This window comes from Staurois parvus, unplaced genomic scaffold, assembly GCF_062004578.1.
Source record: "Staurois parvus isolate SC_StPar_1 unplaced genomic scaffold, SC_StPar_1.0 ptg000730l, whole genome shotgun sequence".
NCBI classification, from domain to species: Eukaryota; Metazoa; Chordata; class Amphibia; order Anura; family Ranidae; genus Staurois; species Staurois parvus.
Genome location: NW_028318526.1, coordinates 426772 through 452929, shown reverse-complemented (window position 1 = coordinate 452929; position 26158 = coordinate 426772). Strand labels below are relative to the sequence as shown.

Here is a 26158-nt window from a genome sequence, read left to right as displayed (position 1 = left end):
TTAGCACTGATCACTGTATTGGTGTCACTGGGGATGTCAGTGACACCACGTCAGTTCCCCCCAGTGTCAGAATGCCGCCGCAGTCCCGCTATAAGTCACTGATCGCCGCCATTACTAGTAAAAAAACCCAAAATTCTAGTATCTATACCACCATTTGTAAACGTTATAACTTTCACGTAAACCAATTAAGTTACACGTATTGGGATTTCTTTTAGCAAAGATATGTAGCAGAATACATTTTGGCCTAAATCTATGACAAAATTTGATTTTTTAAATTTTTTTTACTGGACATGTTTAATAGCAAAAAGTCAAAAATATTGTTTTTTTTCTCAAAATTTTCGGTCTATATTTTTTTTTATAGCGCAAAAAATAAAATAACACACAGGCGATCAAATACCACCAAAAGAAAGGTCAATTTGTGGGAAAAAAGGATGTAAATTTAATTTGGGTGCAGCATTGTATGACCACGCAATTGTCAGTTAAAGTAACGCAGCACCATAACCCCAAAAATTGGCTTGGTCAGGAAGGGGGGTAAATCCTCACGAGGGCAAGTGGTTAACCAGCCTTTCATATTTAACTAGCACATTTGCTCCCAAATGAAGATTATCACCAGCAAACATATGTAGTGCTACCCCCAGAGGTGCCAGAGGTATTTCAAAGAATTTATTAGGCCAAGCATAGCCTAAAACAAGAGAGGTTTGGTAGGTGTACTAATACAAACAATCAATAAGACAACAACATTACTGAGAGATGTAGTTAATCTCCTGTAGTATTCTGAGAAACACTAAATAAAAGAACTAAACTAGCAATGGTATATAAAAACAATCATGACTTAATATAACAGTCCCAGTTGTACCCCACTGGCCAACAATTAAACACTGGCCAGCAAATTTGGGGCCTTTGATGAAAGCACAACAGTTCCCAGCAGACACTAGATTAATTTGTATGATGTTAATCTTTTATAGTTTCATGGCAGCTTCTTTTGGGTCTCTGGACACATGGTCTGATTCAGTAAAAGTACAGCTCAAGCCAGATATGGATGGAAATTGCTAGTGCTCTCTCTCTTCCAAACCTGCTGAGACCCTCTTTTCCTTCCTAACAAGTGGTGGGAGTGCTCTTAGGGAGGAGCTTCTCAGTCTCTTTGCTTCAACAAGTTCTCACCTGGTTGTGGTCATCTATGGCAGGGATCCATTCATCTTTCCCACACACCTGCTTGCTTCCAGGATTTTCCCCTCACATGTAGCATTGCACAGAGTATGATGGCAGCTGCACTCTTTGATCAGCCCTCTTCTCCTGGGCCAGTATAGCATCAGATATCTCCAGCAAACACAGGAAAATGGTTGCAACAGTGTATGGTCCCCACAGTGGCTTCCTCCCCACATTCGGTAGGCTGGAGGAAATATCGAGCTCCTTTCTCCTTTAGCAGCCCAGTTCACTCTCCCCTTACTCTGTTGCATCAGCAAATCACTGTCCTCCAGACCCAGTCAAGATGGCTGCCCCTTGCACTTGCAAAACTCCATAGAAGAGCATTACAAAGTGATCAAAACTGCACATGCATGGGTGCCCCCCTAGCACCCTTCTAGCTATAGAAGACACCTGCAAACAGGGAGATGGAAGCAGCGAATTGGGCACCAGCCAGTCAAAAAAAAGACACATTTTCCATGTAGAAGAATACACATATCATGTCAATCTGGACTCCAAAAAGTAAAACAAGTAGTACTCAAAGCTCAGCTTTTTTAACCTAATGCACTGCTAGCAAGCAATGTAACATGCCCCAATATATGTAATAACCCCGGTATGAACAAACACTTGAACCCCCCCGTTCTCTGATGCTCACTCGTGGCCCCAAAGCTCTGGCTCTCAAAACTTCTAGATAGGGGAGGGTACAAGATTAAGACAGGAGGAGCATACACTTTGGAGGACACGAGAGGTCAAGGGGGTAGTACACACAGAGCACACACTCAGGGGTTACACCATGGGACAAAATAAGAAGGAGTCACAGGTGCAGTGAACAGTGGCACTGGTGCTGAGTGGACAAATACAGTTGGGTGGAAGGAAGAAGATGTAGACATCAGGAGGCATCACAGACAGTAAGTTTTCACATTGGCATTAGGAGGAAAAAAGGCATAGCTTTTAGATTCACTTTGGAAGAAAGCTCTGCCTTTGAAAGCATGTTACACCCATACTTAAGGTGCAGCATATATCATGTTGCCAAGATAAACCATATTTCATAGGCCCTAATCCATAATGGGGAGAGCAAGAAAGGATGGCTACATTCCTACATACAGTGGGATCATGGAGAAAAAACTTAGGCACCTTCTAAGACAGTGGTGTCCACACTGTGGCCCAGGGACTGGATACAGCCCTTTGCTTATATTTATCCAGACCTCTGGGCACTATTCCTCCCTTTGAAATCAACAGTGCGTCATAATTCCTGACATCAATATCCCTCCCACAGACATTAACAACTGGGCACTGTTCCTCCCAATGACCTTGATTATGAGGCAATATTCCTTCCACTGACCCCAGTGATTGGGCACTATTCCTCCCACTGACACCAATGATGGGGCACTATTCCTCCCATGAAACCATCAATGGTGCACTATTTCTCCCACTGACACCAATTATGGGTCGCTATTCCTGCAACTGACACCAATTATGAGGCACTATTCCTTCCCCTGATACCAACAAGGGGACACTATTCTTTCCACTAAAACCAATGATGGGGTATTGTTTATTCCATTTGAGGCCAGGACATTTTCTGCTCACATTGGCCACAGTCATGACCTTTAAAAGTCTGAAGGGCAGTAAACTGGTATTATTTTTATTATATTAAGTATTGAGGCTCCTGATCTAAGAGGAAGTTGGATCACAGAAGCAAAAACAAAAACATGAATTTGGAGATTTAGAGGAGGCTGAGAACAATAGGAGGTACTTTTTGAAGGTAAAGTATATGTTACCCCATACGTAAGATTTTAATCAATATCTCAATGAACACAAAAACAATTTCAAAATTTTTTACAAAACTGAGTTTTATAGAACATTTGTTTAGCTCATTACATGAAGGTAAGGTAAATAATATAACTTAGATTACAAAATCTTCAGTATTACTCAAATTAGTTGATGCAAAAATGAATACACCCCAGAACAAAAACTACTACATCCAGTATTTTGTATGATCTCCAAGACTTGTAAGGACAACACCAAGTCTTCTAGGCATTGAATGAACAAGATGGCGACATATTGCAACATCTATCATTTTTCATTCTTCAAGAACAACCTCTTTTAGATCCTGGATGCTGGATGGAGAGTGATGCTCTACTTGTCTCTTCAGAATTCCCCATAGCTGTTCGACTGGGTTCATATCAAGAGACATACTTGGCCACTGAATCACTTTCACCCTGTTCTTCTTCAGAAATGCGACAGTGGCCTTAGATGTGTGTTTTGGATCATTGTCATGTAGGAAAAGCCCAAGATGACCAAGGGCATGAAGTGATGGTAGTGTCTTCTCTTTCAATATAGAGCAGTACATCTGTGAATTCATGATACCATCAATGAAATGCAGCTCCCCAACACTGGCAGCATTCATGCAGCCCCACAGAAGGACACTGCCAGCACCATGTTTCACTGTAGGCACCATGCAATTTTTTGTGCTCCTCACCTTTGCAATGCCATACAGTTTTGAAGCCATCAGTTCCAAAATCATTTATCTTGTTCTTATCACTTCAGAGTACAGAGTCCCAATAGTCTTCTTTTTCAGCACGGTCCCTAAGCTTTTGTGCTTGGGCTTTAGCAGAGGCTTCCTTCATGGATGACACTAATGCATGCCATTCCTCTGCAGTGTATGCTGTAATGTGTCACGGGAAACAATCACCACAGTTTGGCTTTCTACTTCTTTAGCTAATTGCAGTGAACTTGCATGGGGATTTTCTTTAACCCTTCTCATCAGAAGACGCTCCTGTTGAGGTGTTAACTTGTCTCTGTGAGATGGTTGCAGTTTCATTTTTGTTTAACTTTTGTATCACTTTTGCTACAATATTCTAACTGACAAGTAAAGCTTTGCTGATTTTCTTGTAGCCTTCACCTCTCTTGTGTAACAAAATTATCTTCTTTTGCAGACCTTGTAACATTTCTCTTCCATGTGGTGCCATTGCTGACAGCATGAAATGGGAAGGGGTTTTCTTTGTTAAGTAATGTCCTTTTATAATCAACTGTCTTCCGGACATCTATTTTATGAATAATTAGATTCACCTGTAGTTGAATTCTTGTTAATTAGGATTTTATTGTCTAAAATTTAGCTTTGCTCCTAAGTCTTTCATTGGGGTGTATTCATTTTTTCAACATGGTCTTGAATGAATTTGTTAGAAAAAATTTTTTTTTCGTGTGTGCAAATTAACAAATCTTGTTTACTATCAATGGCCCACATTTGTGGGGAGTATTTTGTAGTATAGTGTCCCATAGAAAATGTTGATTCTGAAAAGAAAGTAAAGGTTTTGTGACAAACCTGTTGGGCTGTACTCATTTATGAGGAACACTGTATATGAAAAAGTATCCTGTTGTCTTTGCATTGCTTCATTTGTGTGAAATACCTGTTGTGCAAGTCCCCCTGTGTTCTTATTTAAAACTGATCATGCTAGGCAAAGAAGCACATCCATCCCAGTGTGGTCAGTTCTCTGGTTGTGAAATGCACAGCCTGCATTTCTTCCAATGGTTAGACTTGTGCTGACACACCCTCTGCACAGCTTTTCACTTGGAAAATAAGTGTACTGCTGTTTCTCTGCCTCCTGCAGACACATCCCCCTGCAGTCTCCACCCCGACCTGTTCAAACGGCTGAGAATAGAGGTCATGTGATCACTTATAAAGAAGGTATTTCTAGTTTGTGTACACACACACGTTTTGTTTTGTATTTTTATATAAAACTGAATGGTTGTTTTACAAGGTAAGGGCTCACATATACTTGAAGAATACATATGTGAAGAGAATGTTCTTTTTAAATCCAGAGTCTTTTATTAGGGTGTAACATGTAGTATGCTCCTATTCACATGGTTCTGGCTACCAGAGCCCCCCCCCCCTTCCTATGATAGTAAGTGGTCACCCTCTCTCTTCACATCCACTGTCACATTTCAAAATCTGTGAATGTGAAAACTACAAGACCCATCTGCCACTGCAGCAAACGGCTTGTAGTTTTCAATGGACTTCATCAACGCCCTCATAGTTCATTCTCAAGGCCTGCAACGTTCAAGCTGACAGTTCCTGCAGAGGTAGGAATAATAATAATCATCACAATGGATTATTATACAAGGTGAGCAGGGGCGGACTGACAACTCATGGGGCCCCCAGGCAGAAGGGGATCATGGGGCCCCTGTGTCCTCACCCACGCTCAAAACCACACCCAAAAAAGCCTATGAAAGGTACTAGGGGCATCTCATGGGGCCCCCTACTGACCCTGGGCCCTCGGGCAGCGCCCGAGTACCCGAATGGTCAGTCCGCCCCTGAAGGTGAGGGTTTACATATACTTTAAAAATAAAACTATAGGCAAAACATTTGTTTTCATTTTGGATAGAATAGCAGAAGGTTCTAACCCCTGTCAGTTTTTTTTTTTTTTTTTTTGCCATCTGTGTCCCATTTTTTAGATTTCTCATTTCCTATCCCATAGCCAAACAGGAAGGAGAGTTAATCCCTGCAAATTAAGGGAATTCATTGGGAACTCCCAGGTCACCAGAACCAGTGATTTCCCTCTATTACTTTATGGGGGACAACCCAAAATTCCGGGCTTTCTTTTACTTTCACTTTTAATGATAATGGTAAAAAGGACAAATAGAGAGAGCAACTTGCCCTTCACATCAGTGCGATTTGGCATGTGATTTGCATGCCCTGCGATTTGCAAATCGCATGCCAAGTCACACCCTATTGTCTGCAATTAGAGCGGTCATATCAGTGCGGTTCCAACTTGGCGGAGCCGCACCGATTTCAAAAGTAGTACATGCACTACTATTGGTGCAATTTCCATAGACATCTGTATCAGATGTCTTGTAAATCACACCTGAAATCGGTGGGTACCCCCACTTTGAAAATCGTGCGACTTTACTGTAAGTCGTGAATGGGGGTTAATGGGGCCACAGACAATGATAAAAAATGACAGGGCTTCTAATCCCTCTCCACTCTATCCAGAACTAAAAGTATTTCCTTTGGGCTCCATTCACATCAAATCTGATTTTGAAATCGCGCGACTTACAGTGAAGACGCACGATTTCAAAGTCGGGGGACCCACTGATTTTAGGTGTGATTTGCAAGACATCTGATACAGATGTCTATTCAAATCGCACCAAAGGAAATGCATGTACTACTTTTGAAATCGGTGCGGCTCCGACCAAGTCGGAACCACACCAACATGATTGCTGTAATTGCGGACAACAGGGTGCGACTTGGCATGCGATTTTCAAATCGCATGGCATGCAAATCGCATGCCAATTCGCATCCAGTGTGACCAGGGTGTTAGTTACACTCACCTCGGTCACATCAGGTGCGGCTTGCAAATCGTATGCCAAGTTGCACCCTATTGTCCGCTGCGGTCATAATGGTGCGGTTCTGAATTGGTCGGAGCCGCACCGATTTCTAAAGTAGAACATTATTATCATTATTAATATACAGGATTTATATTGCGCCAAATGTTTGCTCAGCGCTTTACATTATGGAGGGAGACAATACAGCAACAATACAGTTCAATACAAGAGAGAAAGGAGGGCCTGATCCTTACAATCTAGGAGGGATGGGCTAGTGGTACAAAAGTTAGTAACTGTGGGGGATGGACCGCTTGCAAGAGTAGAAGATTCCAGTATTAGCTGAGGGCAGGATAGGCTTCCCTGAAGAGATAGGTTTTCAGAGATCACCTAAAAGTGAGCAGAGTAGGCGATAGTCTGATAAATTGGGGTAGAGAGTTCCAGAGGATGGGGGCAGCTCTGGAGAAGTCATGGAGACGAGCATGAAAGGAGGAGACCAGGGAGCTAGAGAGCAGGAGGTTGTGCAAGGAGCGGAGAGTACGGTTTGGGTGATATTTGGAGATCGGTGATGTAATTTGGGGCAGAGTTATAAATGGCTTTAGAACATGCACTACTTTTGGTGAGATTTGCATAGACATCTGTGTCAGCTGTCTTGCAAATCGCACCTCAAATCGGCGGGTCCCCCGACTTTGAAATCGTCGCACGATTTCAAAATCAGCTTTGATGTGACCGGAGGGTAAATCTGTCAATGCCAAGGATGGTGTAATGGCAGGATCTAGCAGCAGAGGGCGCCCTCCCTTCACTTTTCTATTGACCATGTGAAGTCCCGCAGCGCCGCCCCTGGCCGCTCCCCTCCCGCCTATCCCCGCCTACCTGTGCTCTCATAAAAAGTATTGGGAGACTTGAGAAAAGAAAGGGAGAGGAGCGCGCAGAGCGGTAAGAGCCGAGCTGTGCACAGAGGTGTGTGTGGGGCTGTGTGCAATGGGCGCTGTGTGCCTTCCTGGTGTAGCTGAGGAGAAGGGATGAGGGATGGTGTCAGTGGTGTGTGTGGGGCTCCAGCTGTGTGGTACCTGCAGGCAGTGAGGAGATGGAGAGCCTGCCATAGGAATACATAGGACTGGACATGTCCCTCACCCCAGGTGGGCTGTGCTGTGGAGGGTCCCCTGAGTCACTGTCCCCCTCCCCCTCCTGCATTGCTTACTGTGAATAGAATGGAGCAGACTTTCCCGACCCTTCCACAGTGACAATCCCTTCTACTAACTTTCAGGTCTGTGGAATCTGCTAGTAATCTCGGGGTACACTAGAGTGGATGAGGAGCGGGGTGCACCTATAGTAGAGGGAAGGGCACCAAGTTTGTTTTTAGTTCTGGATTCGGTGGGGAGGGATTAGACCCCCGGCCAGGTTTTTATTTCTGCCTGAGCCCTCCCTTATGGCGCTCATACATGCTTCGATCAATCTCTCCCAGTAGGAATTATTGATCTGTAGACAACAACCTATTCAGTTGTTATTGGATTTTGATCAATGTTTAAAACCCAGCTGTGGAAAACCTTCAAGTGATCCCTGGTGTAGGGGCTGCACCCACACTGCAGGGGTTCATTGTTTGTGTGGGTCCAAAGCAGCCCATACAGGAGTCGGGGTGAGTGAAAAAAACTGACTCAATTTCCCCATCCACACACTCAATGTGGGTGAGAGAATCCTCCCCACTGAGCTAGATCTGTAAAAAATATTGCTGTTCATCCAGCCAGACATCGTGTGAACTGATAACTCCGCACTCTCTGCCCCTGCACTGTTATCAGTTAGTATTGTTCCCTGCAAACTGGATTAGAAGAAGGGAGGGAGGTGTTATGTAGTCCTAACACAATCATTGTTCTAGGGCAGTGGTATCCAAACTGCGACCCAGGGGCCAGATGTGGCCCTTTGCTTGCCTTTTATCTGGCTCTTGAGGCACCATTCCCCCCCACAGACACCAATGCTGGGGCACCGTTCCTCCCACAGACACTAATGATAGGGCACCAATCCTTCCACAGACACCAATGATGGGGCACCATTCCTTCCACAGACACCAATGATGGGGCACCATTCCTCCCACAGACACCAATGATGGGGCACCGTTCCTCCCACAGACACCAATGATGGGGCACCATTCCTTCCACAGACACCAATGATGAAGCACTATTCCTTCCACAGACACCAATGCTGGGGCACCGTTCCTCCCACAAACACCAATGATATGGCACCGTTCCTCCCACTGACACCAATGATGGGGCACCATTCCTCCCACTGACACCAATGATGGGGCACAATTCCTCCCACAGACACCAATGATTGGGCACCATTCCTCCCACAGACACTAATGATGGGGCACCGTTCCTCCCACAGACACCAATGATGGGGTATAATTCCTCCCACAGACACCAATGATGGGGCACCATTCCTCCCACAGACACCAAAGATGGGGCACCGTTCCTCCCACTGACACTAATGATGGGGCACCATTCCTCCCACTGACACTAATGATGGGGCACCGTTCCTCCCACTGACACCAATGATGGGGTATAATTCCTCCCACTGACACCAATGATGGGGCACCATTCCTCCCACAGACACTAATGATGGGGCACCGTTCCTCCCACTGACACTAATGATGGGGCACCGTTCCTCCAACAGACACCAATGATGGGGTATAATTCCTCCCACAGACACCAATGATGAGGCACCGTTCCTCCCACAGACACCAATGATGGGGCACCATTCCTCCCACAGACACCAATAATGGGGCACCATTCCTCCCACTGACACTAATGATGGGGCAGGATTACCAGGTTAAAATAAAGGGGAAAAATGCATTAAAAAAATGAATGCAGACACCACATAAAGAACCACTCAGCTGCAATACTATTATTTTTTATTTTTTTTTACTAATTTTTTGCAAATTTTTATTATCAAAGGTTGGTCATACATAGCCAATTAAAAAACACTGGTGCAACCAATCTGAGCTAAGCTTGCCATTATAAGAGGCATAGAGCTTTGGTGCTAAACACTTCTTTAGAACTGATTCAGAACTGACCATTGTCACTTGATGACACTTTGTAGTGTGATTAAAAGTCTCTAAAGCCTAGTACACACTATCAGTTTTGTTTTTTTTTTCGTTAAACCATGTGGGCTGAACAAAAAAAAAAAGAGCTTGGGAGGAGATCCTGTACTAACAATCTGATGTTAGTACAGAGATCTCCCTGCTGAGCTATTGTGTTCTGACGGGGGAGGGGGGATGCCCCCCCCCTCACCAGAACACACCGATCAGCACTCTCAGCCATTGGCTGCCAGTTCTGATTGGATGCTGATCAGCAGACCTTTTTCAGCAATGCTCCTTCAACAGAATCTGGCCGTTCAGCTGGCTGCCATACACATGGGCCAAATGCCAGCTGGTTTCTATTGAACCGACCGATACCGCCCGATATTCGACCTGTGTGTACGGGGTTTTAGCAGATGATTGTAACTTGTTCTTTTTTTGTGGAGAAAAGGCAACAAGGTGCTCACCCCCTTGTGTGCTGCTAACATCTCTTGTACCAATCAGAAGTAAGGTTGTTGCAGGCACTGTGGGATGCACAGCTTATTTCTCCCCGTATATTGGCAATGCGGTACATGTCCATTCCCAATAGTCATTAGATGACATGCAGGCAGCTGCATCAGCGAGCCCAATTTGAACATGAGCGTAGCCGGGTGATTTAGAGGCATTTTTATGCATGCTGTTTCTATGCAACTTGTAATAAAGAAGCAAAATTGTGCATTTTTGGCCACATGAATCTTTAAATGGGGGCATGTAAAAAACATGCGATTTTTAAGAAATTTTTTCAGGGGCTCCCTGAAAAGTCTGTGGGGTCAATGTGTGATTCTGTCCCAAAATAGCTCACTTACAGTACTTTGCAAAAGTTTTAGGCAGGTGTGGAAAAATGCTGTAAGTTAAGAATGCTTTCAAAAACAGAAGGGTCAATAGTTTATATTTATCAATTAAAGTGGTTCTGAAGGCCCAAGGTTTTTTACCTTCATGCATTATATGTTTTTTTGTGTGCAGCATCCCCCCAGTACTCACCTAAACCCCCTCTCGATTCAGCGCTGTGCACTGGAGTCTTGGCTATCCCGGGACTCACTCTTCTCATTGGCTGAGGAGGAGCCATTGGTTCCCACTGCTGTCAATCACAGCCATTGAGCCAATAAGAAGAGAGGGGGGATGGGGCCGATCCGCAGCTCCGTGTGTGAATGGACACAGGGAGCAGCAGGTGCCTCCATAGCAAGCTGCTTGCTGAGGGGACAGGAGAGTCTGCGGGGGACCTGAGAAGAGGAGAATCCAGACAAAACCATTACACACAGCAGGTAAGTATAGACATGTTTGTTATTTTTTATTAAAAAAAACATAAACCTTTAGAATCACTTTAAAACATAGAAAGTAAATGAACAGAAGAGAAATCCAAATCAAATCAATATTTGGTGTGACCACCCTTTGCCTTCTAAACAGCATTGATTCTTCTAGGTACACTTTCACACGGTTTTTGAAGGAACTCAGCAGGTAGGTTGGAGAAGTAAACACATCTTCTGTGAATATAGGCTGCCTTAAATCCTTCTGTCTCTTCATGTAATCCCAGACAGACTCGATGATGTTGAGATCAGGGCTCTCTGGGGGCCAAACCATCACTTGCAGGACTCCTTGTCCTTCTTTACACTGAAGATAGTTCTTAAACTGAAGCTCCACCCAAAAGGGGAAGTTCCACTTTATGTACTGGTCCCCCGCTGCCTGTGAGGAATTGGCACTTTTGGGGAGCGGGTACCGGATTTTGACAGGTACCTGCTTCCACATCCACTGCTATTGCCTAGACAATTGGAAGTTCTTCCCTCCCCCTGGGCCTGCTACCTGGGCCTGCTACAGTCAATTCAATCCAGAGCACCTGTCGCCATTTTTCTGCACCCCAGTTCCTATGTTTTATGCAAGGCTAAATGACTCAACTATGCAGGAAAACCTAGGAACTGGGGTGAAAAAAATAGCAGCAGGTGTTCTGAACTGATGAGTCAAAATGTGAAATATTTGGCTGTAGCAGCAGACAGTTTGCTTGCTGTTTGTTGTGATGGTGTCCTCGGTGCTGAGAAATACAGGCAGATACTTATCCATCATGCCATACCATCAGGGAGGCATGTGATTGGACCCAAATTTATTCTGCAGCAGGACTACAATCCAAAACATGCAGCCAATGTCCTTAAGTATGTTATTAAGTATTAACTATCTTTAGTGTAAAGAAGAAGAAGGAGTCCTGGAAGTGATGGTTTGGCCCCCACAGAGCTCTGATCTCAACATCATGGAGTCTGTCTGGGAATACATGAAGAGACAGAAGGATTTGAGGCAGCCTACATCCACAGAAGATCCATTGTTAGTTCTCCAAGATGTTTAGAACAACCTACCTGTTGAGTTCCGACAAAAACTGTGTGCAAGTGTACCTAGAAGAATTGAAGAATTGATGCTGTTTTTAAGGCATTCTGTGAGAGCTGAACATTTTTTCAAGGGATCCTCTGGAGTAAAAGGGTTCAGAGAGGCTGCTTTAGACCGTCACCTAATATCTGGAAATAGATGGATTGAAGTCACTAATGTAATGTATATGGACACCTTTACACTAATTAGATAAAAGCACATTGTTTGTAAGGATACTAATTGTACTCAGTGTGCATATAGCTAATTGTTATTAAATCAACATATTTGGGTTTTTTGTCTGTACTAACTAGAATTCATTTCTCAGTTTTAAATTTTTCAGGTGAACCTGATCAGAAGTTTAATGAAAGTCTATCGCAGATGGATGTAAACTGATTGGCTTGCGTTTGTTTACATCCACCTACCTCTGAGTCCATCCAGGTCCAGACAAAAAAAATGGCAAAGGACTGCATACTTTTCCATATTTTTCAGACCTAAATGTGATGAATTGGAGATTGCCTGATGTAAATGGACACATGTCTATTTACATCTGACTGTCCATCAATGCAACCTGGGTGTGCTAACATGTGCTGTCAAAATGCAGACAAAAAAAAAATGAACAGGCATGAATGTCAAGAGTGACATCTACCTTGTTCTGCTCCAACTCAGCAGGGGATCTGTTCACTGATACTCTGCTGAATGAAGCTGAGCACGCCGGTGTGAAATGACCCTTAATACTTGTATGGAATGAAAGGTAGCTCTTGATTAGTGGCAACTCGCCTGTTTTCCCCCAGCTCATGTCTCTATACATTACTATATATTGTGCAATTAGTGAACAAATGTTTGTATCCGGAGCCATTCAGTCTACTCTAGAAGTTAGCAGGAGTCATCGAAGATGTACTTCCATAATTAACTATACAAACCGCTGAAAAATGTTCTGTGCTGGTTATTTTTAAGGCCCAATCTCTAGCTGCCTTCAGGGATTTGTTCTGCCCGGTTCTAATCATTCACCCTTCTTCCTGGATGTAACCAGAGAAATATTAACCTCTTCATAATAGGTTGTATAACACCTTTCTGGTCAAAGGCTTCGGAAAAATTTACTTTTTTTTTTCTCTCTTTTTGCAACAGAGTACATTAGACTGTGGCATTGTCAGTGTTAGAGGCAGGAAAATGTTTATGATAAAGCTTTAGTTGGATAACCCTAATCTGGCAATTCATTGTAGTCAAATGATAGTGATTATATAAGTAAGTGTGCATATCCCAACCTTTTGTGGGTGTGCATAAATCTCTAAAAACTGTATGTTCCTTCAGCTGTGTATGCTATCATACCTTTACATGGATCTACAATGCATTGGTGATGTAAAGGATCCCCCGGCCCATAAAATGGGAAAAAAAAAATAAACAGAAGAAAAAAGTGAAAATTGCGTACCATACACCTCAGAAAAAGAAGATGCTCTTGTGCACTCAATTCATTTAATATGGACGGGGGACTATGCATATGCTTTTTTTACAAGGAAAAGAAAGCGGATGTGAATTGTTTTGCCAATGTAGGTGTAGACGCCATTTGTGTCTAGTATATAACTTTACTATCTTTGCTGACAGTAAATGGAATACAGGCTTCCTTTAAGGTCCACCTCACAAGAACAGAAATCTAACGCTAATGGACCTTAAACTGAGCCATTGTGCAAGTTAAAGCTGTACAACCACCTGCAATACTCAATAGACACCTGTATATACAGGGGTTAGACAAAAAAAATGGAAAAATGACATGATTTGCAGGCGTGAAAGCGGGGTGTGGACATTTTTGAAAAAACTACCTGTCCAGGGACTAAATCGGTGTCCCAATCTGCTTGTCCCTCATCACAATTTACTTGTCCAGATAAAACAAAAATAAATGTGAACCAAAACCGTATTTAAATCAGAGGTGCTTTTAGGAATGTCTGGGGCTTTTAAAATCAAAAGGGACTTTATGGGACTTAAACATCTAAAAATTTTAACATCGCTCTGTATATCTCCTTCTCCCCTCCCTGCCTGTCTCCAGTACCACACCCGGGGACTAGCAGGGAGGGGAGAGACCTTGCAGAGTAATGAGCACCGATTTGGGTGCTTGTCAGGAAAGGGGAGTGTCCGACTTATCCTTTATCCCTTTTGCTGCCAAAGCCGATTTAGGCCTGAAGATTACACAAAACCCCCAAACATTGTATATTTTCTGAAAACAGAGACTCTAGAGAATAAAATACTGATAGTTACAATTTTTTATGTCGCATGATATTACTGCATAATTTCTGTAAATAATTTTAGGGTGCAAAAAAGCAATAAATTACCCTATTTGTTTGTAAAATATAAAAGATGAGGTTGCACCTAGTAAATAGATACCCAACATGTCAAACCTTAAATTTGCGTGCACCTGTGAAATGGTGACAAACTTCAGTACCCCGTATTTTCTATAGGTGACACTTTTAAAGCCCCTTACCCCTGGTTCACATATATGCGGCTTTGCGGGTTGCGATTTGCACGGGCACGAGAGCTCATTCATTTGAATGGACTCCCCTGCCCCGTGACATGCAGACAAGAAGTCCCTGCACTTCTTTGGAAAACACAGCCTGCACGGGAACCTCGGTTCCCAGTACAGTTGCATTTTCCAGTGCGGGTGGCGTGCCATTAGAACTAATGGCACCCGCCTGTGGGTCTGCAGTCCTCTGTGCGGGGGGTGCGGCTGCACGGATTTTCGTGCGGATCCGCAGCGGCACCACCCACACAGATGTGAACCTAGCCTTATAGGTCATCAGCTTAGCATTATGAAGGAGGTCTCATGCTAGAATTATTGCTCTCATCCTAGCGTGCACGTTGATATGTAACATGTTATCACAATTGATGTTTTCGTGCGTAAGCGACCCAGTGTGTGCTTTTGCGTTTCTATGTGCGTGTATGTGGGGGAGGGGTTATGTCCTTGGGTGTAACTTTGATGTTTTACAGAAAAACTTATTTTTTTTTTTATTTAACTTAGGGGAAAAAAATCCCCTATATGATGATTTTTGGTGACAGGTTCTCTTATTGAGACATCCAGGGTCTAAAACAGCCTGGATGCTTTCCCTGAATGTAATGCAGTGCACATCGTACTGCATTACATTCTTTCCCGGCCTAGATGACCGGGAAATATTTGAACAGGGACCCGGAAGTGACATCATAACGTCACTTCCGGGTCAGGACAAGAAGGGGAGGGGAGCAGATGTGTCCGTCTCCTCCCTTCCCTCTAGCCGACAACCCTGGAAAGTGATGACACTTTTGCATTGAAATCAGAAGTGATGTAACATTCTTTTGCTTCAGCTGTGTGATGAGACACCTAGCTAAAAGGTGGGAAGCCTTACTTTTGTCATTCACTGCGTGTGCTGCTAGTAACATGGAGTCATGTCAAAGCTTACTGAGCTTCAAGGAGGGCAAATTGTTTGTGCCCGGGAAGACTGGGCTCTGCAGTCACTTTTGCAGCAGTTCTTTTCTTATTCCGGGTCACAATCCTGCTCAATGTCCTTTTCTCTTTTTCGGTCAGTTGACCATGCCGACTGCGCTTATCAGACAGTGTTTTCCTGGAAACTGTATACGCTGTTATAACCTCTGATACTGTTCCTCATGACACGGCAAATAAATTGGCAACTTCAGTCACAGAGGCACCAGCTAAGGGGGCACCAACAATCTCCCCTCTTTGAAGCTCAGTAAGCTCTGATATGACTCTGTATTACTAGCAGCACACGCAGTGAATGACAAAAGTGAGGCTTCCCACCTGTTAGCTAGGTGTCTCATCACACAGTGGAAGCAATAGAAGGTTACATCACTTCTGCTTTCAATGCGAAACATGTTGTCACTTTCACATCTGCAAATCATGCCGTGTTTCCATTTTTTTGCTTAACTTCTGTAGATAAATTTACCTTGCACAGCACCTCGGGGCGCACCGTTGTTAAGATGGTATCTGTAAATTTGAAGTCAAGATCAGACCCATCCTCCTTTCTATGTCCCAAAAGTGAGGTGAAAATGTGGAAGGTAGTACACTTAACTCTGCTTCAGGAAGTCACTGTTTGCAAAATACAGATTAGGAATTCCAAGGACAGTCTGCACAGGAAGAGTTAGCACACACAGACAACATTCGGAGTCTGAATTTAATTAATGCTAACTACATTTTACACTAACAATAGGTGTAGAAATGATCAAATCCTGGGAATTTATTTTTGCAGCCAATGTCCTATTCTTTGCTTATCAAGGAAACTCCCTATAGACAGTAAAACCTGCAAGCATCACTTGTGATAATTGAGCTTTTTGTGTTCTCATAGTGAGTGCCTTTGGAAGCAAATGTTGTCGTACTGGGTAGTCCCCAAAATTGTGACCATCTCCCTGCCTGCTGGTTTCTAGGGAGCTTTCTGCATATATTTTGTGCCTGTAATGTGCAGGGCTGATGAGTATTCACTTAGTAAGCAATAGCAAGCTGGAAGAAATGTTTCATCCCATTCAGTCTAGGCTCTGACACTTGGAGGACATCATTTGGTTTTACAATGTTTAGTTTGGTTAATCTGGGTTCACATACATGCGGTGCGGTATATTGCATGTGATTCGCACAGGAACGGCACCACATTCCTGTGCAAATCACATGCGATTTGTATGCGGTGCGATTGGAGTCATACATTTTGTATGGCTCTAATCGCACCGCACCCGCACCAAAAACGTTCAGGATCCTTTTTTGGGTCTGCACTAGAATCAGATCGCATGGGTATTCACACCTATGCGATCTGATTCTGCACATCGCACCGCATTTTGTGGACTGCTTTCAGGGTGTTTTTAACTTAACATACACACCCGCAGCGGTTTGCATGAACGGGGTGCAATTCTGATGCGGTGCCAAATTCACACTGAAAACTCTGCGAATTCCGCACCGCATCAGTGTGAACCAGGGCTTAAAAATGTTTCGATTTATGGGAGGAATTCAATAACGCATTAGCAACACCATTCTAGTGATATCGTGTCTTTAAAACCTGTGCTTAAATCAAGAAAGCTTTGCAACAGTTTTTATGCAGATTCCGTCACTTGAGCAGCTTGCATCAGATACAGGTATTTCTTACTTGAGTCACTTAAAGAATTTTGGCTATGGCTGAGACAAATTCAAGACGTATCACTGACCGAGTCCTAGATAAGGAAAGTGGTGGTATGTAAGACCAACTGAGTTGGTGTACAGAGAGATACCTGTGCTCAGAGTAGGGCAGCTGTGGTAAAGGGCAGGGCTTTTTTTCCAGGAAGCTTTCATGAATGTGGCAGCTACCTGCTCAGGGCCTGTGGGTTTCTAAGACCCCAGTGGCGGGTGGCATCCTAGCAACCAATGGTGCATCCCTCACTCCATTCAGCTGCTTGCCAGGAGATTCCTTATCTGACAGCTGAATATAGAAAAGAGGGCAAAGGATGCTGGCTGACTCCATTACCCAGTTATGGTGTTGCCCGTAGTTGGTTAATGACAGGCATCACACAGGAATCAGACTTGCTGAGGAACTAGTCCTCTGCATCTCCATCAGTCCCCCACCATTCATCAACTCAACTCAGTGGCCACTGCCCATGTTGAGTGGGTGGAACTTTATATGGCTGTTGAGAGACTAGTTCTCCATCAAGTCCAACACCCTTGTAATTGACAGCAGACAGCAGTGGGTAGATTTTATTCCAGCTGTAGAACCCACTGCTGCCTGTTGTCAATCACAAGGGTTGTGGACCTGATGGGGAACTAGTCTCACTAAAAACCTCATTGGCCATGCACCTATCTGTGTTACAGGTACAATGGCCTGTTTCTGAAAGTTATGGTGTGGAGGTCTGACAGAATTCTACAGTGTGTCTATAACTCTCTATGAATTCCAGGGTATATTCTGTGGGATGACCAATTAGCGATCTTGTGTACAACCAGCCTGTTGGGAAATATTCTCCTGATCAGCGCTGCCATTGGCAGTGCTGTTTAGTGTATTCTGCCTACAGGGAAGTTTCCCTGGTGTCAGAAAACAATAGCACAGTTGGAGGATTCCCCTATCAACATTAAATGTACGGATGGAGGAATGGAGTCATCTTCTTTCAATCAGCCTCTCTAATACACCGTCTCAGTTAAAATCCTTTGACTACACCAGGCTGTGCATATCCTATCCATACATTTTCTCTTGTGATGGTGCTGTTCTCTTTGTTTACATCTTTGCGCTAATTTAAGCATCATTGTTTCCGCCTACCTGGATTCCTTAAAGCTGCTATCCCTGCCAACATCCCTGTAGCTGCCATCCCTGGCATGACAGTTGAGGACACACAGTGTTGTGCCTGTGGGAACCTCAAAATTTCCTATTCCCGCTGGTCCCGAGCCAACCCTCATTGAAGCAGAGATCTGCAGCAGAGGGAAAGGAGGGGGAGAGAAGATTGAGAAGGCAGATACTGATGTTATATGATAATATTACAGTCTGTCACTAAATGTAGCCTGAGCACTTTGATTGTACAATTGAATAAAACATATTGCCCAGTAAAAACAAAAGATCCTATAGCCTATTAGCTGTCTGTATTTCTTTCTTCTTATGGAAAAAATATTTTATGAGGTAAAAACAGTTTAGTGAAAGAGCTATTTTTTTCTCCCTCTGTTGCTTTGCAGTCAATGTTACGCTTGAATAAGGCTAGGTTTACACTTGCAGCAGACCTTGCCGCCCCATTTGACAGGCGGTGAGAAGGCAATATGTCACCTCTTCACCGCCTGTTTTAATCCCATAAAGCCCCACCATTGCACTGAAACCCTGTGTGTTGCACGCAGTTACAGGGTTGTTGTTGCTCTGTCCCATTCACTCAGTTGGGTCGGGTTTGGTGATGGTCCTGCCTTCTAAATTAATTATTTATATATAATTTTTGCCATGGCATGTGTACAACCCTGCGTGGCTGTCCTTTCAGCTTAAAGTGATTGTAAACCCTCACCTTGTAAAACAGCCCATTCAGTGTAAAACAGAAGTGCAAGGCAAAACATTTGTGTATAGATATAAAAAGAAATTATCAATACCTTTTTTTCACATTTTTTATAAGTGATCACATACTATTCACATCTATTCCCAGCTGCATAATAGCTGTGGGAGGAGAAACCTCTGTGTGTACCATAACCCTGGCTGTACGTAGTGTGCTGGCAGATCTTATTACCTACAGAGCCCTGGATATAACTTGTTCCAAAGAAACAACTAAAAAAAAGGTAAGAATTAGTTTCTATTTTAAAATTTTTTTTTTTAGGCATGATGTGTGAATGAAAACACATAACAAGTAGATATTGAGGGTTTCCTAAATTTGACTGCAAAACTGGAACGATACTTTAAAGTAAATGTAAGGGTGAATAGTATGCACTGTAAGAACCAGCAGTGTTTCATAAGGCAAAATATGTGCTGTTGGATCCCCATAGTCAAACAGGATTCCAAGAAATGGGAGGGGCAAGGCACTTTTCGTCTCTCATCCCACCCTCAAAAATCCTACTTAGTTCTCTTTGTTTATGAGAGTTCTCTTTGTTTATGAGGGGGCTGGGGAGCTGTGTTTGTCACAAATAATCCTGTCTGTTCTGTCTTGGCAGATCTCATTATCAATTGTAAACTAGATTTGAATACTGTCTGTTCTAACAAAAGGTTGCATGAAGGTAAAAAACCTTTTGTGTGCTGCTTCCCCCACAGCCCTACCCAATACTCATCTGAGCTACCTCTCCATCTAGCATGTGCACAAGACCTTGGCTGTGCCAGGACTCTTTCTCCTTATTGGCTGAGACAGCAGCAGGAATCATTGTCTCCCACTGTTGGCAATCGCAGCCAGTGACCTGGTGAGGAGAGAGTGGGGGGCGGGGCTGTGCCGCCGGCTCTATGTGTCTTATGGACACATAAAGCCAGGCTCAAGAGCGAACAGGCACCAGTGCCCCCATAGCAAGCGGCTTGCTATTGGGGGCACTGGTCAAGGGGGGGAGCCATGAGTGCCAGCGTGGCATGCAAAAAGAAGAGGATTGGAGCTACGTTGTGTAAAACATTTACACAGAGCAGGAAAGTATGACATGTTTGTTTTGTTTTTTTTTTAACCACTTGCCCTCCTGAGGATTTACCCCCCCGCCCCCCCTTCCTGACCAGGCCATTTTTTGCTGTTTGGCACTGCGCTAATTCAACTGGTAATGGTGCGGTTGTGCAATGCTGTACCCAAATAAAATTTATATCCGTTTTTTTCACACAAATAGAGCTTTCTTTTCGTGGTATTTAATCACCTCTGCGGTTTTTATTTTTTGCACTATAAACAAAAAAAGACTGAAAATTTGGAAAAAAAACAATATTTTTTCCTGTTGGTTATAAAATATATCCAATAAACTCAAAGTTAGTCATACATTTAGGCTAAACTGTATTCTGCTACATGTCTTTGGTAAAAAAAATCTCAATACGTGTATAATAACTGGTTTGTGTGAAAGTTATAGCGTCTACAAACTATGGTATATATTTTGGAATTTACGTAGCTCTTTCTTTCTGACTGCCTATCACGTTTCTTGACGTGCTAAAATGCTAGGGTAGTACACCCCCCCAATAGACCCCTTTTTGGAAAAGAGACACCCCAAGGATTTTGCAGAGAGACATGTTGAGTCCACGGAACATTTTATTTTTTGCCACAAATGTTTTTGAATAAGAAATTTTTTTTTGTTTTGTTTTTACACAAAGTTGTAATTTTAATGATATATTGCTCATGCATGCCATAGGTATATGTGGAATAAAACCCCAAAACACATTCTTCCACTTCTCCCAAGTACGGGGTTACCACACGTGAGAGACTTTTGGCAGCCTAGCTACATACAAGCCCCCAAATTCCAATGACCACCTCCAGGCTTTCAAAGAGCATTCACATCCCAAAATAGGAAGCGACACATGATTATGGCACTTTGCCAAGAGCTGCTGCTCGTCCACAAAACGCAGGTAAGTGGTTGGCAAGTAGTTAAAAAAAAACTTCTCAATATGGTATTTTTTTTCAAATTTTTATTATTATTATTTCAAATACTTTTTATCAGATTAGTACAATATTACCATAGTAACATTGTACTACTGTGTGTGTGTGTGTGTGTGTGTGGGGGGGGGGGGGATCAGGGATTTTTTGTTTTACATTTGCTTTGCAGGAGAAATAAAGATCATTTCTCCTGCAATGCAAAGCTTGCTGTCAAAACTTAACTCATTCATGAACTGTCATGAATGAGTTAAGTTTTGACAGCTCAGGATAGTGATCTATGGTTGGCTGGAGCTGGTCACATGGTACAGGGTGCTGTGATTGGCCCCATGTATCATGTGACAGCTGTGGGCCAATCACAGCTCACTAGGAAGAGAAGCAGAGCTGTTATGAATGACATTGATTCATAACAGCTTTGCTTACATAGTGATCATGTGATCGCTTATCGATCACATGATCACTGGGTCCCGCTATTCATTCCACTGTGTCCGGGGTGGGGGGGGGGGGGGGCGCGCTGCACGCCCCCTTGTGTTAGTACAGCCAGAGCAATGTATGGGTACTAGGTCCTGCTCTGCTGCAGTACATTGCGGGCGGGAAGTGGTTACAGCCGAACCTTTAACCACATGCCGCCCAGCCATTGTATAAATACGGCAGCAGGGCGGCACGGCTGGGCAAAACCACGTTTTAAAACGTGTGTTTTGAAAACATGTAGGGGGGTGCGCGAGGCATGCCACCGCCCTACCTGTCCCGCCTATCACAGCCGCGGATGTCTGTCGCCGGGTCACAGCCGGTCGTTACCGGCTATGTCCCGGCGATCGGCGGCAATCGCTGACAGAGAGCACAGCTGCAGTAGCTGTGCTTTCTGTCAGTTCCCTGACAGCTCCAGGACACGCTGATCGGGACAGAAGAGTTTCTCTCTCCCGATCAGCGGTGTTCCCTGCAGTACACACCCCGCCCCCTAGTAAAACTCTCCCCTCACACAGTTAACCCTTTCCCTGAATAATAAACTTAACCCCTTCCTCCCTAGTGCCATTAGTACAGTGTCAGTGGTTTTTTTTTTGCACTGATCACTGTATTGGTGTCACTGGGGATGTCAGTGACCCCAAGTCAGTACCCCCCAATGTCAGAATGTCCGCCGCAGTCCCGCCATAAGTCACTGATTGCCGTCATTATTAGTATAAAAAAACCCTAAAAATCCCAGTATCTTTCCCGCCATTTGTAAACGCTATAACTTTCACGTAAACCAATTAATTTACACGTATTGGGTTTTTTCTTTTAGCAAAGACATGTCGCAGAATGCATTTTGGCAGAAATCTATGACTAAATTTGATTTTTAAATTTTTTTTTACTGGACATGTTTTATAGCAAAAAGTCCAAAATATTGTTTTTTTTACTCAAAATTGTCAGCCTTTTTTGTTTATAGCGCAAAAAATAAAAACCGCACAGGCGATCAAATACCACCGAAAGAAAGCTCAATTTGTGGGAAAAGAAAAGGATGTAAATTTCATTTATGTACCGTATTGCATGACCGCGCAATTGTCCGTTAAACTAGCGCAGCGCTGTATAGCAAAAAAATGGGGTAAATTGCAGTATCTATACCATAGTTTGTGGATGCTATAACTTTCACACAAAGCAATCAATATACACTTATTGGGATTTTTTTTACCAAAAACATGGAGCAGAATACATTTTGGCCTAAATTTATAACTAACTTTGAGTTTACTATATATTTTTTATAGCTGAAAGTAAAATATATAGTTTTTCTTCAAAATTTTTGGCCTTTTTTTGTTTATAGCGTGAAAAATAAAAAGCGCACAGGTGATCAAATACCATTTGTGTGAAAAAAAGACGTAAATTTTGTTTGGGTGCAGCATTGCATGACCACGCAATTATCAGTTGAATTAGTGCAGTGCCGAGTAGCAAAAAGAGGCCTGGTCATTAAGGGGGGTAAATCCTCTGGAGGTCAAGTGGTTAATAACACTTTATAGATTTAAAAGCTTTCCTTCTCCATTGTATGTTCACCCTATCCGCAGCCTCTCTATGGGGACAGATCACACCAACTTGTTCAGAAATGTTTGCAGTCAGCCATGACACCTTCTCCTAAGAAACATCTAAACTATAAGAAATATTTAAAAATGCACGAATGAACACATAACAAACATAGTGGGGTGTTCTAAAGTTTGACTGCACATTTGGAATACACTTTAACCATTTTTCTGACACCAATGTATGGCTTTACACCAAATGTATAATAGCACTTCCGGATTCTGCTATCACTTTCCCTGGCCACTGTGGCTGGGTAAGAAGCTAATGGAGCACAATCTGCATTTAATTAGCTTCTGTGGAGGGCAGGGGAGATATCAGGGGTGTAAAACATCCCTGATATATCATTAAATAGAACCTGTTGCAACATATGATATCGTATAGGTTGCTTTTGGTCCCTTTTATGATATCAATAAAGTTTTAGAGAAAAAAGTGTAAACAATTAACGTTACAATAAATATTAAGGCGTTGTTCACACCATACCTGCAGAAAAACTGATGGAAACTTACGCTTAGATTTCACTTGCAGAGACATCAGTTTACTTCAGTTTGTGTGCGGGCATCAATAAGTTTTATACACGTTGCAGATACCTGCACAAAAAAAATCTGCACGTGATACTAGTGGTGTGAACAGGCACATAGAGAACAATTGATGTTGTTGTGTCCTTGCAGAACGCGCGCAGAAAAACTGCCGTCTCTGCACCATGGTGTAAAGGTGCCCTTAAAGTGGTAGAAAGGGTCTTTTTATGGTTTATCCCTACAGGTAAGCCTATAAGGAAGCTTACCTGCAGGTACAGTAAATATCTCCTGAACATGCAGTTTAGGAGATATTTTACTTTAGTAGCACCTGTGATGTCACTGGCGCATTTACACTGTGCTCTCAATGGACGGCGTGCTGCGTATTGAGACAGCCATGCTGCTGCCGTGACTCCCTGGAGGGCTTAGTTTTCATGTACGTTTTCCATAATGTGCTAGTATGCAATGCATACTAGCACATTATGCTCCTAACTTGCAGGGAGAAGATTTTTCTGTGTGTGTGTGTGTGTGTGTGTTTTTTTTTTTTCACTACTCCCCAAAAAACAAAAAAAAAGTGAGCCTGCCCTCCCATGTGCATGTAAGTGTACATGTTGGGGCTCCAACATATGAAGATGTTGCTTGTGCTAAACATGTTACAGATAACCATGTATTGCAGACTGATTTCAGAAAGTCCACGGCTAACTCTAAACTGATGACCTGTAGAGGCTTTACTGCTAAGTTACAGATATGAAAAGTTTAGAAGTTTGTTGCAGTTCCATGGGCACACGCAATTTTAGGGCTTGATATATTGGGTATCTTTTTACTCAGTGAAGCTACAGCTTTTATATTTCCCAAAAAGTTGGGTAATAAATTGCATTTGTGTATCCTAAAATTAACTTTAGTGTGTTTTGTACTGAAATTCTGCGCTTGAAAAACCATTGTGCTAATATTGTGTGACATAAAAATTGGAACTAACGCCATTTTATTCTCCATGGTCTCTGCTTTCAGAAAATATATACATTTTTGGAGGTGGTTTACCTAATCTTCAGGCCTAAAATTATTTTTTAAAGGTGTGCCAAAAACCCACAAAGCAACTCTCACAGGTATGGAAATTTTTTAAAAAGCTGCTTTTCCAAGGGAATAAATCGGAGCCACAATCCACTTGTCCCTCATGACAATCTACTTGTCCTGCAAAAAAAAAATAATTTTAACCAAAACCGTTATTACATCTGAGGTCCTTTTAGGAATTTAAAAAAAGAAAGGGCTTTATAGCGACTTGAACTTTTAATGTGTTTAACTTTGCACTGTTTATCTCCTACTCACCTCCCAGCCTGTCTTCATCACCACACCCGGGGACTAGTAGGGAGGGGAGAGAGTTTGCAGTGTGACGATCACAGATTGGGTACTTGTAAAGAAAGGGGAATGTCAGGCTCTTTTAATACTCAGCAGAAGCGCATCTGCTGAGCGAGTAAGTAATGCATCAGCCCCAATGAGAAAAAAAAACTTTATTCCTTCAGGTTACCCTCACATGGAAGCACTTGGGTGCTCAGTACTAGCGCCTAATGAGCAGCCAAATCAAGCTCCAGTGTCCGCTCCATTAAGCCTAGCACACACGGACTGAATGGTAGGCGGAATCAGCCGGTTCAATAGAGACCAGCGACATTTGGCCTATGAGCGGCTGGCTTCTGTTGAAGGCGCATGACCGAGAAAAAAGTCTGCTGATTAGTTCTTAGTCAATGGCTGAGAGCGCTGATCAGAGTGTTCTGGCGTCCCCCCCCCCCCCATCGGATAGTAAGTACAGCAGCCCCTCCTGAGCTGTCAGGTTTTTTTTACTTCAGCCAGCTGAAAAAAAATAGTAGTGTGTACTAGCCTTTAGGCCCCGTTCACATCTGAGCGTTTTAAAATGGCGACAGAATCGCTGCAATTCTGCCCGCAACCTCAAAATGCACTACAATCACAAAACACGGGTTCAGGTGTCATTATTTTTACGTGCTGTAGTTTTTTTCCATGATTGTTACGCGATTTACTGAACGGCAAATCTTGTGAAGCTTGTCACCCAGCGTTTGAATGGTTGCTATGGCAACATCATCATCTGTACACGAGGTTCCATAAGCTCCAATTTCTGCCATTGTACTCATGTACCAAAATGAGAATGAGTGAAACGTTACCCCTGAGAGCCAGAAGTAAGTCTGATTGTTGCTATCCATTTCCGCACAATTTCCAGGTTATTTTATGTGCGTCTTTCAAAAATCATGTCATAAAGGGTGATTTTAGGGACAAAATTATACACTGCTCAAAAAAATTAAAGGAACACATTTTAATCAGAATACAGCATCAAGTCAATTAAACTCCTGGGATATTGATCTGGTCATTTAAGTAGCAGAGGGGGTTGTTAATCAGTTCATCTGCTTTAGTGTTAATGAAATTAACAACAGGTGTGCTAGATGGGCAACAATGATACAACCCCCAACACAGGAATGGTTTCACAGGTGGAGGCCACTGACATTTTTTTCTCTACTTTTCTGACTGTTTTTCACTAGTTTTTGCATTTGGCTACTGGTAGCATGAGGTGATATGTGGACCCTACAGAGGTTGCACAGGCAGGCCAACTCCTCCAGGATGGCACATCAATACGTGGCATAGCCAGAAGGTTTGCTGTATCTCC

The 26158-nt window shown here is 43.1% G+C and overlaps 1 protein-coding gene across 2 annotated transcripts in view; it reads left to right on the top strand.

Moving 5' to 3' along the window:
- The first annotated feature begins 7395 nt into the window (after positions 1-7395).
- Positions 7396-26158, top strand: part of LOC149445297 (inositol-trisphosphate 3-kinase B-like) — a 122635-nt gene continuing 103872 nt past the window's right edge. The window contains exon 1 of one of the 2 annotated variants that reach the window (XM_089653960.1): positions 7396-7437. The gene's annotated coding sequence lies outside the window, so the exon portion shown is untranslated. Of the gene's footprint in view, positions 7462-26158 lie in introns of both variants that reach the window. The other variant, XM_089653961.1, reaches the window with a different exon arrangement.